Source organism: Psammomys obesus, unplaced genomic scaffold (genome assembly GCF_907164565.1).
Source record: "Psammomys obesus unplaced genomic scaffold, mPsaObe1.curated_primary_1811, whole genome shotgun sequence".
Taxonomy (NCBI): Eukaryota; Metazoa; Chordata; class Mammalia; order Rodentia; family Muridae; genus Psammomys; species Psammomys obesus.
The window spans coordinates 9,253,007-9,263,190 of record NW_026596166.1 but is presented as its reverse complement, the minus strand read 5'-3'; positions in this window follow the sequence as shown (position 1 = coordinate 9,263,190).

The following is a 10,184-nucleotide window of genomic DNA, read 5'->3' as shown; positions in this document are numbered from 1 at the left end:
AATAATAATAATAATAATAATAATAATAATAATAATAATAATAATAAAATAGATACTAACTTCCTCCTCCAAAAATGCCTGCCTAAAGACTGAGGATGCCACTTGCTCTGCTATTGAACCCTGGGTTCACTCACAGCTCCACAAAAGAACTGGCCTTTGGAACAGCGCCCAGTGTGTTTTGTTTTAGAAAATTCCGGAGTAGAGTATTTTACAAAATCATTATGCTGAACCTTAAATCTTTCAACTACTGTTATTCCTAGTCTGTACAGTCCAGCTGGGATGCAGTGGACATTTCCAGCTCGAGGCCAGCCTGGGGTAATTTTCCTTTTGCTCTTCCACATTCTCTGTCACTGGCCTTTGATCTGAATTGTTAATCTGCTCTCTAAATCTCCTTCTGACTTCGTCAGCAGGTCTGACACTGACCCCTTGCAAGGAGCTCTAACCCCTGAGTGCCCAGTAAATGTGCCGAACAGAGCAGAATAAAGGGAAAGGCTCTCCCTAGCCTCAGAGTGCTGAGTCTAATGAAAGATCCTCAGCAAACACACAGCCCAATAGCATGAGGCAAATGTCATAGGGAAGCAAGAGGTTCAGGCAGGCTGGCATCTGTTGGGAAGGGCAAGGGGGCTTCCAGGCCCCATAAGGAAAGAACTTATAGAGAAGTCACAGGGCAGGACAGAAGAAACCTTACTAGAATATGTCAGAGGCAGGGTGGGGGGTGTGGACAGAGACTGGAGTTAAAGGCTACAGCCTTACTCATGCTAAGCAAACATTGTACCAGTGAATAGCAGGGCTAAGAAAAGCAGGACTTTTTCTTAGGGGTAGGGTAGGCAGGGGGTCATTATATTCCCCAAGCTGGTTTTGGAGTCCTGAGCTCAAGGGATCCTCCTGCCCCAGCCTGGGAATTAGAAAACAGAGCCAAACAGTTTCCTTTTCTTTCTTTCCTATCCCATTTCTCTCTAAGGAACAAACGTGGTGCCGCTCAGCAGTAGCAGGAGATGAATATGAAGGAGTAAAATGAGGACTTAAAGTTGGGAAGCAGATGATTCTGATATTCTAAGACCTCCAGACTAAGCTGAGTAGCAGAAAGGAAAACCCTCTGTGCACCTGGGATCAAGGGGGCAGGGCAGGATAGGGGCGTGCCTTAGATGGCACTGGCTTAGTGCTTATTTCACTGCAAGCAGCTAACTGGTAGCTTGTCAGAAAGGGGAGGACCAGAATGGAGAAGAAATGGGATCTGCAAATCCAGAGCTCTGCATATCCAGAGAATATGGCAGTTAAAGACGAGACCCAGAACGGTCTATCTCAAGAAGTCACGGTATCAGTAGCCTCATCCAGTCTGGCTGCTGGCATCATACAGCCAGGTGGGCCTGTAATCCCAGCACTTGAGAATCTGAGACAAGAGGATCAAGAGTTCAAGGCCAGCCTGGACTACACAATAAGTACAGACCAGTTTGGGCTACTCGGTCTCAGGTGTGTGGGGAAGGGGCAGGGAGCAGTCATTCCATTCCGGTAACTGGTGCTGAGTGCTTAATAAATACTACTTTTCATTCTCACCATTGAAGAATGATCCCTAATGATCTCATTAGAGTAAGGTCAACTGATGTAAAAAACAAACAAATAAAAAAAACAAACCACTAAATTTTAATATACGCATCAATGATTTGTTGCCCAGTAACTATAATTTTTGAGGTGAAAAACTCGTTTCAGTGCTCGCCTTTTAATTAAAATGGGCATTTCAGCTTTTAAAAAACGTTTTTTTAAGAGAGCCACCCACTGAGCCGTATTGTCCCACACACGGCAGGGGTGCACTACTGTCTTTAAAAGCCAGCTGATGTTTAACATCCTAATTTTATATTTATCCTTTTAATTACGGTTATGGCAAACCTCAGTTTGCCTACGACTGGCAAACAAACAAAGAAGCCTCCAAACCTAGAGGCAACTTACTTGCAAATTTGCATATTAATTACCGTCTCCCCGCCTTTGCCCCCTGTGGCTGATTACTTCTAACGAAGATCTTGACACATACAGCAGCCTGGATTGCCCAGTAGACAGGAGATGACCTGAAACGCTACCCGCTGCTCTTGGAGCTGGCAAGAAAGGCTACCATGCTGGCTAGCAATGACATGACCTGCAGACACAGCCCCGCCCTGGTTCACGAGGTCATTGCGTGAAAAGCTGCAAAGGTTTCTGCCGTGCATTTTAATACAAATACAGATCGACAGATAGGCCTGGTGGAGCTCACAAAGGTAGGAGCTTTAGCCACAGTGTTCTTAGAACACACAAGACCGTGTGGTTGGTGGAATCACGTTTTGCATTTTGAAAGGTTCCTTCAGTATTCGTATTAAACTGTGCTTACAGCACCCCGTCACAGAGTCCCCCAGATGTTCAGTGTCCTTGTTTTCCTCAGTCCAGGTGCCAGTTCCCCCAAAGTGGGAGAAGCTGCTTATGGCCCAACCCTCGGATCCCCACCCTCACCCCACATCCCCAACCCCCACCAGGCAGGTGTTGAACAAATAGGGACTCACACAGCCACCTCAGGAAGTCTAAGCAGTAGAGCCGAATTTTAAATTGGTAGTAACTAGAGACAAAAACCACATTGGTTGGTTTGAAGACACCATCCCTGAAAGAGTCTTTGTGCTCGGAAGCCTGAGAAAGCCAGAGCAGCTTTCTCCAGAGACCAAGTACCCTCCGTCCCACAACGCCCTTGATGGAGGCAAGAGGCCAATCAATGGGAAAATTTCAGCCTGACATAAGCATAATACATTATGCATGATGATCTTCAGAATGTGAAAGCCACTTAGAGGCAATCATCCGGAAGTTCGGGGGGCTGGTTTACAGGGTGGCTGCGGCTTCCTGCGGCGGTGTGGAAAAACGTTTACCCGGGGCAGCGTCAAGATGAACAACACTTCTGTTTTTAATCTGTAAAGTAAGGAGAGGAATGCTCTCACAAGTTGTCTCAAGGGCCACGTGTTGGGAAACTTCACCTTCAGTAACAGGGCCACAACAACCCTGATCACCGACAGTTACGGAGCGCTTAATTAACTGCCGGGTCCTTGCTAAGCACGCTCTCACTGAGTCAATGAGGGAGATGGTTTTGATCTTCGTGAAAAAACAGTTTGAAGAGACAAAAGTTCACAGAGAGGGGAAATCTTGCCCATCTTTGCAGAGGTGGAAAGTGACTGTCCTGGTGGGAGTTTTTTTGCTTTGGGGGAAATCACGCTTGCACCAGGGTAAGCAAATGCTCTATCACAGTTAAATCCCCTGCCTCAGAGCTGAAATCTGAGCCCAGTGGTTTGACTCTCATCTTAGGCATCAAGGGACTGCGGCTTAGTTTTCTAATGTACTACAGCTTGTTGTAAAGTTGGAATTCTCTTTTGGTGGGGTTTATGGGAGTGGGACCAAAACTGGATCTTCAGCACGCCTTCTAGGCAGGGATGTACCCACGATCTACATCCTCGGTGCCTTCAGGTTGGCATTCTATTCCAGCTTTTGAGGCTCTGATATGATTCTCTTCAGAAGGACAACAGTTTCTGGTATTGTCACTCCCAATTAAAACTGAACCTTGGCTAAAGAAGGATATTTTACAGAATAAGTTTGCTCGTTACCTGTTTTTATAAGAAAAGTTTTACTGGAACAGAGAGATGCCTTTCTTTGTTAACTTGTCAGGGGCTGCTTTTGAGTTGAGTGGTGACGGTGGTGGAGTTTCCATGGCTAAAATATTTACTCTCTGGACAGCTACTGAGTTTTTGGATTCCTAGGTTAGAGGAAACATTTCCTTGATTGTTCCTAAATTGGCCGATAGTGTTAATTTTAAATTGTTGAGATTGGGGTGGCAAAGATGGATCAGCGGAAGGAGGCGCTTGCCAATGAGGCTGATGATGGATTCCCAGCGCCCACATGGTAGGAGGAGAGACTATTGAAATGGCATGTATGTGTGCACACACACAACAAATAAGTAAGATTAATTAAAAATTTGAAATCCGTACGAAAGTCCCAAAGAATAAATAAAAACATTATATATGCATTATATATATATACATACTTTTTTTTTTGAGAGAGAGGGTTTCTCTGTGTATCCCTGGCTGCCCTGGAACTCTGTGGGCCAGGCTGGCTTCGAACTCATAGAAATCCACCTGCCTCTGCCTCCCAAATGCCAAGATTCCAGGCATGTGCCACCACTGCCCGGCATTGGTTCATAATTTTAATCTGAGAGATTATGTGGGACCAGGAGAAGTGGCTAGATAAACATAAGACAGAGAGAGGTTATGCGGGTCAGGTACTGACGTTTGGTGCTTTCCCAGAATCCCAAGAAATTTTGTGATGTCACCTCAATAACTTTAACAATTCCTGAATAATGAGCACTCACCAGGCAATCGTTAACTGTCATACAGCTTGCAACTTTTCCGCACACTCTATCTTTTCTTAGTCTTCCCTCACTGGGCAACTCTACACATTTATCAAATTGTTTCCTGGAATGCTGTTTGCATTGGTTCCTCACTGACCTACGCCTCTATGGATTGCCTGTCCTCACGTCTTCTCCGGCAGGGACTTCTACCTTTGTGGCCTGCTTGTTCTGAACCCCCAGCTCCTCCTTCCACCCCGGCACGCCCTCTCTTATTTGTCAAGGCAACACTTTCTATTTTTTTCAAGACCTGACTCCTGACCGTTTGACTGCTCCAGAGGGTGGGCTATAGGAGATCACAGAGTGATTTGGAAGGCGGCTGCTGAGATCAAAACCACGATGAAGACAAGCAAAAGAGCCCCTGGTGGGGAGGCCAATTAGAAGTCCATTTGAGGTGCTAATTGTGTAGACTAGGGCAAGGAAAATAGAAGGGAAGGGACAACTTGGAGGCATACCTGAAATATCTTTAGGAATTTGATAAATTAATGACCTGGGGTAAAAATAATAAAACAAAAAAAAAATTGTAGCATAAACACAAGCAGACCTTTGTTAGCAGAGATAAAAGTGGTTACTTTGGGCATAGAAGTAGATAAAAAAGGGGGTAGAGAAAGTGAAGGGTGCCTAGAAAATGTGGGGTTCTCACTGGGCTCTTAGTAGCCTGTGTGGAACCAAACCTTTATAGCATTAGTGAAAATTTTAAGGTCACTAGACTAGATGGAAGTCGACACCTTGACACATCCATTCGTTCTTTCACTTAACAAATGTTTGAGCAAGCGCACTGTGCCAGGCCTGGTTCTAGAGCCTTAGGTACTTCAGTGAGCAAAACAAAAACCCCTGCTTTTGTGGTGCTTATAATGCAGTAAGGGAGATGGGCAATAGACAGTGAACCTGATAAATAAGTAAATTACAGAGTGCAGTAAAGTGCATCGGAAAAAGACAGGGGAAGGTGACCACAGGCAGTTCATGAAGACGGCGGCCGCCAGTTTTCCAGCTGATGGAAGACGGTAAGTTGTGCTTTCTGTTTTCCAAGATGGGTGGTTTGTTGCTTCATCTTCGGGACAAGGTGACAGAGGAGGAAATTATGGGCCATCGGCTACTGTGTGATATTTTAATAAAGAGCTTTCTGCCTACCACATCTGGAAGCAATTTACCAAAAAGAAAGACGGGTATTGGGGTAGGGTTGAAAGGATGGGGGATGGGTGGGCAGGAGGGGGTGTGTAGAGGACTGGGACAACCTTCTCCAAGGTTTCCTGAATGAGTAACACAGAGGTGAAACTCCAATTAGCTGAGACTGATGTTTTCAGCCATTTCAATGTTGTTGCCTTTCCTGGAAGGGAGAGCCTTGTTTACAAATAGCTTGGTCAGTAGGCAACATGGCCTCATTATTCCCTTCCTTCTGATAGGCTAACAGTCAGATCTCATGGCAAAAGGCACAGAGCTGGTCATGGTGGCTCACAGCTATAATCCCAGTACTCAGGAGGCAGAGGCAGAGGCAGTCAAATCTCTGTAGGTTCAAGGACAACCTGGTCCAAAGAGTAAGTTGCAGCACAACCAGAGAGACCTTGTCTCAAAAATCAAACAAACAAAAACAACAAAAAAGAAGGACAGACAGAAGGCCCAAACTAGGTCTTTGTGATGACGTGAATAAAGGAGAAAAAGAACAATTTTTATTATTTCTTGGAAGGTACAACTGGAAAAGATGAGCTTTGATAAAGAGCGAGGCTTTGGGCAATTCATGCAATCCTGTTCAGGCTGCATACTACTGTCAGTCTTCCATGCTGTCGTGACAGGATCTGGTATGCCAAAGATCCACTCAGTTCCCATGCCGTTCCACTGACAAGTATTTTCTTAGGGTCTCTGGAAGAGGGGGTCTCTTCAGAAAAGAAGGGGGAATTGGGTAGAGTGTCAGGATTTGGATTATATCAGAAAACCTACAAGTGCTGCAGAGGTGACACTGGTATTTGATGTATTTGTCAGGTGGGCTTGGCTATACTGAAAACAAACAAAACGAATGTCTTGATGTGGAAATGAGTAAGGGAAAGGTGTGTGCGTGTGCTCTGGGCACTCTCTGCACTCTGTTTTCTAAGCCAGCAAATCCCCCAGGTGCTAGCACAGCAGGATGCAGAAATGGACACATTTCCCTTTTGTAATGTTCACTGAAGCAGCTGCAGCTGAAAGCAGCTGGCTGCAGGTGAGGTAAGATCTTGGCTTCTTGGAAAGGCTTGGGAAGAAGGCAGCTCTGCTGAGAACACCATCCCTGGCTGGGGGCTGGAAACGTTTTATGTAAATATTTCTGTATTCAGAGAGGAAAGGTGTTGTGAGCCTTGGTCTTTGGAAAGAAGCCATTTTCAATTAGGTTCTCATCAAGGTTTTCGCCCTTCCTAGAAGCAAAGCATGTTTCTTAGGACACTTGTGTTTTCTTCTTGCCCTGCCCAGTTCAACAGAGATTAAATTCCTAGTAGGCAATGAGTACTAGAGCTTACAAAAGGGAGTGAATGTGAGCTAATGACTACACAAATTAAGCCACTGTTCAAGAATCTTCTTAGGAATTAATCCCATTAACATAATGAGAAAATGTGCACATCAAATCAGTGATCCTGTCTCCTGTCATTGTTCACTCACACACACACAGAGGCACACATAGAGGCTTACACAGAAAGACAAACACAGGTACACATACAAATGCACACATACGGCGATATACACACGGGTACATAGAGACACATAGAGAATAGAGGCATCCCTCCCCCCCCACCAAACCGGAGATGTTCAAAAGGTAACACTAGCCAGGGCTTTTTCCATAGAGCCCGGTGGTCTGGCCTTGTCCCACTGGGCAGCCCAGATTGATGCAATGCTGATTAAACTGCCTGGTGTTCCCCTTGGGCCCTGGGCCATTTTCTGTTTCTTGTCATCATCAAATAGGCTGGGTAGTCTGAGTTTGTTTTAACTCTACTGACCCCAAAACGCCCCTTGTCTTTATCAGACTTCACCCTTATCTTTTCAGAAATGGAACTGTTTCTCTTTTTCCTGTTTCCTCATATTTTTCTAAAGGGCACAAACTGATGAGATGGTGCTCAAAGTGGAGCAGACAGGAAAAGCACCCCGTTTGGGTTTGTTTCTAAATACCTATTTATAGAATTTTCTGGTCGTTTCTTCTGGGGAAGTACAGATGGGATTCCTTCCCAGTCTGTCTTGGAGGACAACTGAATGAGCCAGCATCTGATGAGCCCCTGCCTTCCTGGCTTTGTTGTGAGAGAGTTGGAGATGAGACAGGCTTTGTTCCTGCCCTCGAGGAGTTTAAAATCTAAACTCTAAATAAGCCAAGAATTCACTTCTGAGTTCTTAAGGCCGTCTTCTTTACTTCAGTGTTTCTCTGTACGTCCTTCAGTTTCAACTACGTGAAAGAGTAAATTTACTTGTTCTTGGAAAAAGGTCTCTGAAATTCAAATAAAGGAAATTCAATCTAGAACTAATTTTCAAGCTAGTTTGGCGTACTTGGCTCTTGTCCTCACAGCTCTGCATCCCAGGCCTGTGACTTAAACATTCAAGCCCTCACTCACCCCATCTTCCACCCTTGGGGATCCAGTTTTGCAGAGGAGAAAACCGGAGAGCTTGGCAGGGGACTGGAATTTACGGACGGAAGCCACCCCGTGGCATACTGCAAGGAGAGTGGGAGAATGCTCTGTGTTCTTCGGGTAAAAAGTAAACTATAAATAGACATATGGAGAGAAATCATAACACTGCCAATGATAATCATGTAGTATCTATTAAACATTTATTGTGTGTCTGGCACTAAGCTAATGATGGAAATAGATCTTTTACCCATGTGTTTTATATCTGCTGGTCTCAACTTTGCCCAAATAGTGACTTCTCAATGGAGCCTGTTTTCAGCCACACTTGAAACTGTTAATTTGGCTGCTGAGCTCATGGAGACAACACACATCTTTTTCTCTACTTTTGCGCTGCTGAAATTTCCATGAGAGGCTCCGTAGAAAAGGAGACCCCGAATAGGCTTCCCTAACCTAAATGATACCTCCGGTAAATTATTACAAGAAGAAATTTAGGGAGTTAACACTGGACTGCACCATGGACTGTGCGATAACCGTATTACCGTGGCTATCTGAGCACATGCCTGTTTTACAAAGTGGAGCAACTGAGAGGTTGCGTCCATAGCTCAGGAGTTTGAGCTCTCCCAAACGGAGCTTCATTGGGTCTTGGTCTGTCAGATTCCAAGGGCAAGATCTTAATCTCTGTCAACTTTGTATCCTGGAGTAAGTGAATATATACTTATAGTTCAAACTCAAAGAAAATATCTGAAAACTCCAGTCATAGTGGCACATGCCTTTAATCCCAGAACTCAGAAGGCAGAGGGTGGCAAATCTCTTTGAGGTTGAGGCCATCCTAGCCTACATAGTGAGTGAGTTGTGTTTTGTTTTGTTTATTTTGCGGGGGGGGGGCAACACTCTTTCTTTCTTTCTTTCTTTCTTTCTTTCTTTCTTTCTTTCTTTCTTTCTTTTTTTTTTTAGACAGGGTTACTCTGTATAGCCCTGGCTGTCCTGAAATTCACTCTGTAGACAAGGCAGGCCTTGAAGTCAGAGATTCTCCTGCCTCTGCCTCCTGAGTGCTGGGATTAAAGGTGTGTGCCACCACTGGTTTATATATTATAAGCCAGACAGGGTTACACAGTGAGAACTGTCCCCAAAAAGCAAATAGACAGATGGATGATAGATAGATAGATAGATTTGAAAATAAAATGTGTGCTTTATGAAGACTTTCAAAACACCTAATGATAATTTTCATCCTTAACTGTATATTCTCTGTGTATATTGAGATTGAAATCCATGAGGTAATTTCCCTTTGTTTCACAAATTCCCTGTAAGGTGACCCATAAACTCCATTTTACACATGAAAAAAAGGAGCCTGAGAAGGGGCAAAGCCAGGAGCCAAAGGGGTGGGATGCAGCTAGAATTCAAACCCATTTCACTGGAGTTCCAAAGCCTGAACCATTTCAACACCTCGTGAGTGCCATAACAGAATCTGGGTCTTTCTCTTGCAAGAACACCTTCTATTTAAAGCCAAGAGTGGCTCAGCCAAATTTCTCCTGAGGTCTAGAAGGAGAAGAGCTTGCTGTTTAAACAACATCAATCCCCCCAACTCCAAACAAAACAAAACAAAACCAAAACCAACACCATGCAGTTTCTCTTTATCGTTAGGCAATACTCTCTTTCTCCCTGACTCACATCTTCCTGGACCAAACTGAACAGTAGTGAATTGTCCCATCTGTTGTCAAAACCATCCTCATAGACTTCAAAGAGTCCCAGTGGAGGAGGCCTGCTCTAGGTGGGGGTGGGTGGAGAGAAGGAAGCAGAGGTTCAGGCTTCCTATGGGCCCTGGTGCGGCTAGTGACTGTCATACCGGCTGACTTCTCTTTGAATCTGAGGCTTTTCACAGCCTCGGTCCTTCCTGTCAGTCCAAACAGGCTCAAGGCCCAGCTCCTGTTTGAAGTGGACCTGCGCCTCTCCACAAGTGCTGTCTGGAGGTGCTAGGGATTAGAAGCGGCTCTCCATGGGGCAGAGCCGGCCTGAGCCTCAGCCAGCGGTGTGAGCTTTGAGCCTCTCTCAGGTGATAATGGCATTCTGAGCTTTTCTACTGGGATCCCAAGGCCCCCAAGGGGTCTTAATTAAAGTGGATGTGTGAGTCTTGGAGGCAAACACTGTCCGAGAACTCTGCGTGGGTGCGTCTTTGGAGTTCTGGTTCCTTACGGACTGGCCTCAGAGACCTG